Source organism: Amia ocellicauda, chromosome 14, assembly GCF_036373705.1.
Source record: "Amia ocellicauda isolate fAmiCal2 chromosome 14, fAmiCal2.hap1, whole genome shotgun sequence".
NCBI lineage: Eukaryota > Metazoa > Chordata > Actinopteri > Amiiformes > Amiidae > Amia > Amia ocellicauda.
In genome coordinates, this window is record NC_089863.1 from 28865323 (window position 1) to 28871699 (window position 6377).

The 6377-nt window shown below is 43.6% G+C and overlaps 1 long non-coding RNA gene across 1 annotated transcript; it reads right to left on the reverse strand.

The window, feature by feature from the left end:
• Positions 1-1592: 1592 nt before the first annotated feature.
• LOC136768159 (uncharacterized) lies at positions 1593-5020 on the reverse strand. Its single transcript, XR_010821944.1, has 3 exons — positions 4926-5020; positions 4428-4587; positions 1593-2616 (listed from the first exon to the last, which is right to left on the reverse strand). It is a non-coding gene; the product is annotated as an uncharacterized LOC136768159 (long non-coding RNA).
• Positions 5021-6377: the final 1357 nt, after the last annotated feature.

Below are 6377 nucleotides of genomic sequence, written 5' to 3' on the forward strand. Positions count from 1 at the left end.
CTCTCCTATTTCTCCGGCCATGGGATCCACATACACTGTAATCGTGTTCCCCAACTGGACAACCTGTTCGAGGTCTGCCTGTTTGAGTGGTGCTCTGACAGCTTCATGACACTTCCGTATTATTCCTGGTGTTGTTCAGCAGTAATAAGGTTTGGTGTATCTAATCAGATGTGAGCAAAATTAATCTTTTGGGCCAACATCCAAAACGCTATGTGTGGTGCCCTGCTCCACAGACAATAGTTGCTCTGTTGCTCCTTATCTGTGTCTCTCTCAGTTCAGTTTCTGTATTTGGTATTTGCATCTGGGCCTCAGCAGCTCCCTGCCTTGTCTCAGGGGCAGCATGTAATTTTCACAAGTAGGTTGCACAGCTGTGTTTCAAGCAGCCCTTCTTCAAACACAACAAAACACCACACTGAACAACACAACATAGGACTACACAATGTAAAACACCTGAGTGCAGATCAATACAGCAAACATGCAGAAGGAACAGGGCCAGACGCAATCAGCAGTAAACCTTTCCAAATTCTGTGGAAATTTTTTACTCGAATTTGGTGGAAAATCTGCATTATTTAATATTTTGGATTTAGTGTTATTCTATAAAGCAATAAAGATTGCAAATTTGATTTCAAGTATTCTAACAGCGTCTGTTTCCAACGGGTCAGTGGTGTGCTTTGTGGTGGATATGTGTTTTTTACTGGCATTATCTTTGCTGTGCATCCTTATTCAGATTGATTAGACATTGTAGCTGTGTGCCACAAGATTTTTTTATTTTAAGCCTCAGACTGAGATTGTCCCTACCTGAGTGCTGGACCTCAGATCAAAATGTGAAATGCAATTTTAAATGCAACGAAAATCAACTGTCAACCCAACGAACTCTATGAACCCAGATGTATTCACTGTTCACTAAAACAAATGGAAACAATGTAGAGTCTTATGGATTTATATTATTGTGATTATATTACTTGATTATTTGAGTGTGTGATTATGATATTACTTTTGTCATTGTTGTGTGACATTTAATTTTGTGCATCTTTTGAATTGAATTCTGTGGGTAATACTTTTTAATGCGTTTCTTTTTAAAGTGTGTGCGTCTGTGTGAGTGTTTGTTTCTGTGTTTGTGTGTGTATCTTTCTGTGAGTGTGTCTGCGTGAGTGTGTTGTCTCTGTCTGTCTTTGTGAGTATGTCTGTCTGTCTGTGTGAGTAAGTGTGTGTCTGTGTGAATTTCTTTCTGTCTGTAAGAGTGTATGTGTGAGTGTGTGTGTATGTCTCTGTCTGTAAGTGTGTGTGTGTGTGAGTGTGTGTCTGCATGTGTTTATGTGTGTTTGAGTGTGTGTCTGTCTATCTGTGTGACTGGGTGTGGTTATGTGTGTATGAGTGTGTGTGTGTCTGTCTGTCTGTGTGAGTGTTTGTGTGTGTGTGTGTGATTGAGTGTGTGTCTGTCTGAGGAAGTGTGTGAGAGTGGGTGTCAGTCTAGTCTGAACAATAGGTAATAAGATGACCAGAAAAGCCTTTTCTAATTAACCAAGAAAAGCATTTATTCTGTTTCATTTGTTCCATCATAACCACAACAGGGTGATATATCAATTCTACGTTGTATTGATTAGATCACTTGGCATTCCAAGTGAGCAGAAAACACAGAGAGAACTTGGATAGACAACATTTACAATATAGATAACCTGTTGCACCCAACATCCCAACCCAGCTTCCCAATTAAGTATTTTCAAAAGCAGTAGCACATGGATGCTATGCAGAAGCACCTGCACCTCTTAACCTGCAGCCAGTTTACCAGGGTGTTCTGCTGGAACTTGGCCCTGAGTTACAAAGAGGAGAGGCTGTGCTGCTCAAATCATCCTCCCATGGTTTGGCTTTTAATAATTTCAGCCAGCTCTATCGCCCACCATGACAGATAATTTGTGTTGTCGACAAGGTGTTCAAACATGGCGGCCACTTGGCCTCTGACCTTGTTGAATTTGGCGTTTTTTTCAGCTCTTGCCTTTTGACTTTTGTCTTGCAACCATTTCTCTTTGGCCATAATATCAACATAGACTTCTCTGGAATTCATATGGTTGACCAAATCCTGAACATCTTTCATCATTTGGAGATCCAAGGGAGCTGGAGTCATATCATGTAAAATTTCAAATGTAAAATGGTTATCCAAGTAAATGCTCACTAAGCGGTGAAGCTCTTTTATAAACCTTCCGTATACCACTGCGTTGGCATTAATGTATAACTCTGTGTTTGTGAAGTGGACCTTCATGTTTTCCATGATGTCAACCCTGTAATCGCTCAGAGGATATCCATTATAACCTTCTTTGAGATGTTTTTGATTTGTTTTGTTTTGGTTAAGGAGATCTAAAGGTGTTTGCGTTGAGCATCTCTGAATAAATGCATCGATGACTTTCCTGTAGAATTTTAGGACGTCACAGTTAATGACATGTTCACCGCGATCAGACCTCTGTGTGTTATTTATAATAGTTTCTGAGTCAAAGTTGGGGTCGATGTAGGTCATCTGCTCCTTGGTGTGCAGCCTCACCTGCTCTAGAGTGAGACCTCTACGCACCCGGGTTGCCGAGTCAGGGAAGACTTCCTCTGCTAGGTCTTTCGATCCCAGAGTGCCTGCCAAGAAGCATAGTAACATTAGATTAGATATACTGTATATATACATACACTCACCTAAAGGATTATTAGGAACACCATACTAATACTGTGTTTGACCCCCTTTCGCCTTCAGAACTGCCTTAATTCTACGTGGCATTGATTCAATAAGGTGCTGAAAGCATTCTTTAGAAATGTTGGCCCATATTGAGAGGATAGCATCTTGCAGTTGATGGAGATTTGTGGGATGCACATCCAGGGCACGAAGCTCCCGTTCCACCACATCCCAAAGATGCTCTATTGGGTTGAGATCTGGTGACTGTGGGGGCCAGTTTAGTACAGTGAACTCATTGTCCTGTTCAAGAAACCAATTTGAAATTATTCGACCTTTGTGACATGGTGCATTATCCTGCTGGAAGTAGCCATCAGAGGATGGGTACATGGTGGTCATAAAGGGATGGACATGGTCAGAAACAATGCTCAGGTAGGCCGTGGCATTTAAACGATGCCCAATTGGCACTAAGGGGCCTAAAGTGTGCCAAGAAAACATCCCCCACACCATTACACCACCACCACCAGCCTGCACAGTGGTAACAAGGCATGATGGATCCATGTTCTCATTCTGTTTACGCCAAATTCTGACTCTACCATCTGAATGTCTCAACAGAAATCGAGACTCATCAGACCAGGCAACGTTTTTCCAGTCTTCAACTGTCCAATTTTGGTGAGCTTGTGCAAATTGTAGCCTCTTTTTCCTATTTGTAGTGGAGATGAGTGGTACCCGGTGGGGTCTTCTGCTGTTGTAGCCCATCCGCCTCAAGGTTGTACGTGTTGTGGCTTCACAAATGCTTTGCTGTATACCTCGGTTGTAACGAGTGGTTATTTCAGTCAAAGTTGCTCTTCTATCAGCTTGAATCAGTTGGCCCATTCTCCTCTGACCTCTAGCATCAACAAGGCATTTTCGCCCACAGGACTGCCGCATACTGGATGTTTTTCCCTTTTCACACCATTCTTTGTAAACCCTAGAAATGGTTGTGGGTGAAAATCCCAGTAACTGAGCAGATTGTGAAATACTCAGACCGGCCCGTCTGGCACCAACAACCATGCCACGCTCAAAATTGCTTAAATCACCTTTCTTTCCCATTCAGACATTCAGTTTGGAGTTCAGGAGATTGTCTTGACCAGGACCACACCCCTAAATGCATTGAAGCAACTGCCATGTGATTGGTTGGTTAGATAATTGCATCAATGAGAAATTGAACAGGTGTTCCTAATAATCCTTTAGGTGAGTGTATATGTGTGTGTGATACAGTATATGGTTATTATGAGCATTAACAATTTACTCAATTGTTACTCCACTTATGTTGTCTACTACTGTAATAGCTGTCTGTACAATCGCTGGCTTCATTCTATACCTAGCAGGAGGCTCTGGTGTCGCTGTCCACTAATCCAAGTACTGAAGTTGTATTGAATTTAACTGAAGACTATTTATATGAGCCAGCAGTGAAGTGTGGAGGAGTTCAGTTCCAGTCTGAAGAAACAGATCCTCCAGTGATGTTGAAATTGGCAAAAAAATTGTTTAGTGTCCAGGTCCACACACACATTATGCTGTCTTATCTGAATAAGACTCTCTCTTTCTTAAAAGTGTTTTTGCATTTTATACAAAGTTTTAGTTTATATGCATTTATTTAGATTTTCCCCCGCCTGCACCCGGATATGTCAATGTCTGCTGTGTAACAGGTCTGAAGCTGGTGTTCATTGAAGCTGACGTGTGGCTCCCCTGGATCAGCGCATCCCTGCTCTATTCCATTGTAATTTAGCTGGCTACTTACCTGTGCTGATGCTCTCTCTTTTAGAGGTGTGTAGTGCCGGAGCGGGGCGGTGAATGGCAGTCAGGTCATGGCTGGTGCTGTCTGTGTCTCGAGCCCCACTCTCCACAGCCCCTGACACAGCCAGCTCCACGGCAACCAACACGGCGCCCAGGAGGGCCAGCTGGGGGACAGGACAGGACAGGACATCATCATAGAGGTAAAGAGAAAGTTTGAGAATGTTTACAACACAGAGGAAGACTGGAGCTCCTCTTCTGGTAGAGAATCTCCGAATTGAGTCTTGAAGGAACTCAGGGAGTCAGTCAGCCAGCTTCAACTACAGCTGGCTCAGGTACTCCAGGTTTTTACCCCTGTTCCTGGAGCTCCCCGTTACAACCCCCACAGCTGCCTGTAAATCCCAGTAGGCTATCCCAGTACCTGATATAGGGACTCCCTGAGCACAGTGAGTTGAGCAGAGAATACAGAGAGGCAGAACTAGGCGAAAAAGACAGCCAGACCCACCCAAACGCACACAGATCCACCGGAACATCCCATCTCTCTGCTCTGGTGTCTTTTCGTCCTCAGTGTGGGTGGACTCTCATGCAGTCAGGTCTAGTGTCTGAGAAAGAAGGACAGCTTCTGACATGACACTGAATAGTACAAAGCAGGCACATTCATGGCAAAGAGAATGATCACTCTACTTCACAGGACTCGGAGTGTTGCTAGGAAATCAAGGGATCATGTGGCTTTGGAAAAGTAACATAGAACTATGTTTGTGTGTATATATACACTCACCTAAAGGATTATTAGGAACACCATACTAATACTGTGTTTGACCCCCTTTCGCCTTCAGAACTGCCTTAATTCTACGTGGCATTGATTCAACAAGGTGCTGAAAGCATTCTTTAGAAATGTTGGCCCATATTGATAGGATAGCATCTTGCAGTTGATGGAGATTTGTGGGATGCACATCCAGGGCACGAAGCTCCCGTTCCACCACATCCCAAAGATGCTCTATTGGGTTGAGATCTGGTGACTGTGGGGGCCAGTTTAGTACAGTGAACTCATTGTCATGTTCAAGAAACCAATTTGAAATTATTCGACCTTTGTGACATGGTGCATTATCCTGCTGGAAGTAGCCATCAGAGGATGGGTACATGGTGGTCATAAAGGGATGGACATGGTCAGAAACAATGCTCAGGTAGGCCGTGGCATTTAAACGATGCCCAATTGGCACTAAGGGGCCTAAAGTGTGCCAAGAAAACATCCCCCACACCATTACACCACCACCACCAGCCTGCACAGTGGTAACAAGGCATGATGGATCCATGTTCTCATTCTGTTTACGCCAAATTCTGACTCTATCATCTGAATGTCTCAACAGAAATCGAGACTCATCAGACCAGGCAACATTTTTCCAGTCTTCAACTGTCCAATTTTGGTGAGCTTGTGCAAATTGTAGCCTCTTTTTCCTATTTGTAGTGGAGATGAGTGGTACCCGGTGGGGTCTTCTGCTGTTGTAGCCTATCCGCCTCAAAGTTGTACGTGTTGTGGCTTCACAAATGCTTTGCTGCATACCTCGGTTGTAACAAGTGGTTATTTCAGTCAAAGTTGCTCTTCTATCAGCTTGAATCAGTCGGCCCATTCTCGTCTGACCTCTAGCATCAACAAGGCATTTTCGCCCACAGGACTAACGCATACTGGATGTTTTTCCCTTTTCACACCATTCTTTGTAAACCCTAGAAATGGTTGTGGGTGAAAATCCCAGTAACTGAGCAGATTGTGAAATACTCAGACCGGCCCGTCTGGCACCAACAACCATGCCACGCTCAAAATTGCTTAAATCACCTTTCTTTCCCATTCAGACATTCAGTTTGGAGTTCAGGAGATTGTCTTGACCAGGACCACACCCCTAAATGCATTGAAGCAACTGCCATGTGATTGGTTGGTTAGATAATTGCATTAATGAGAAAT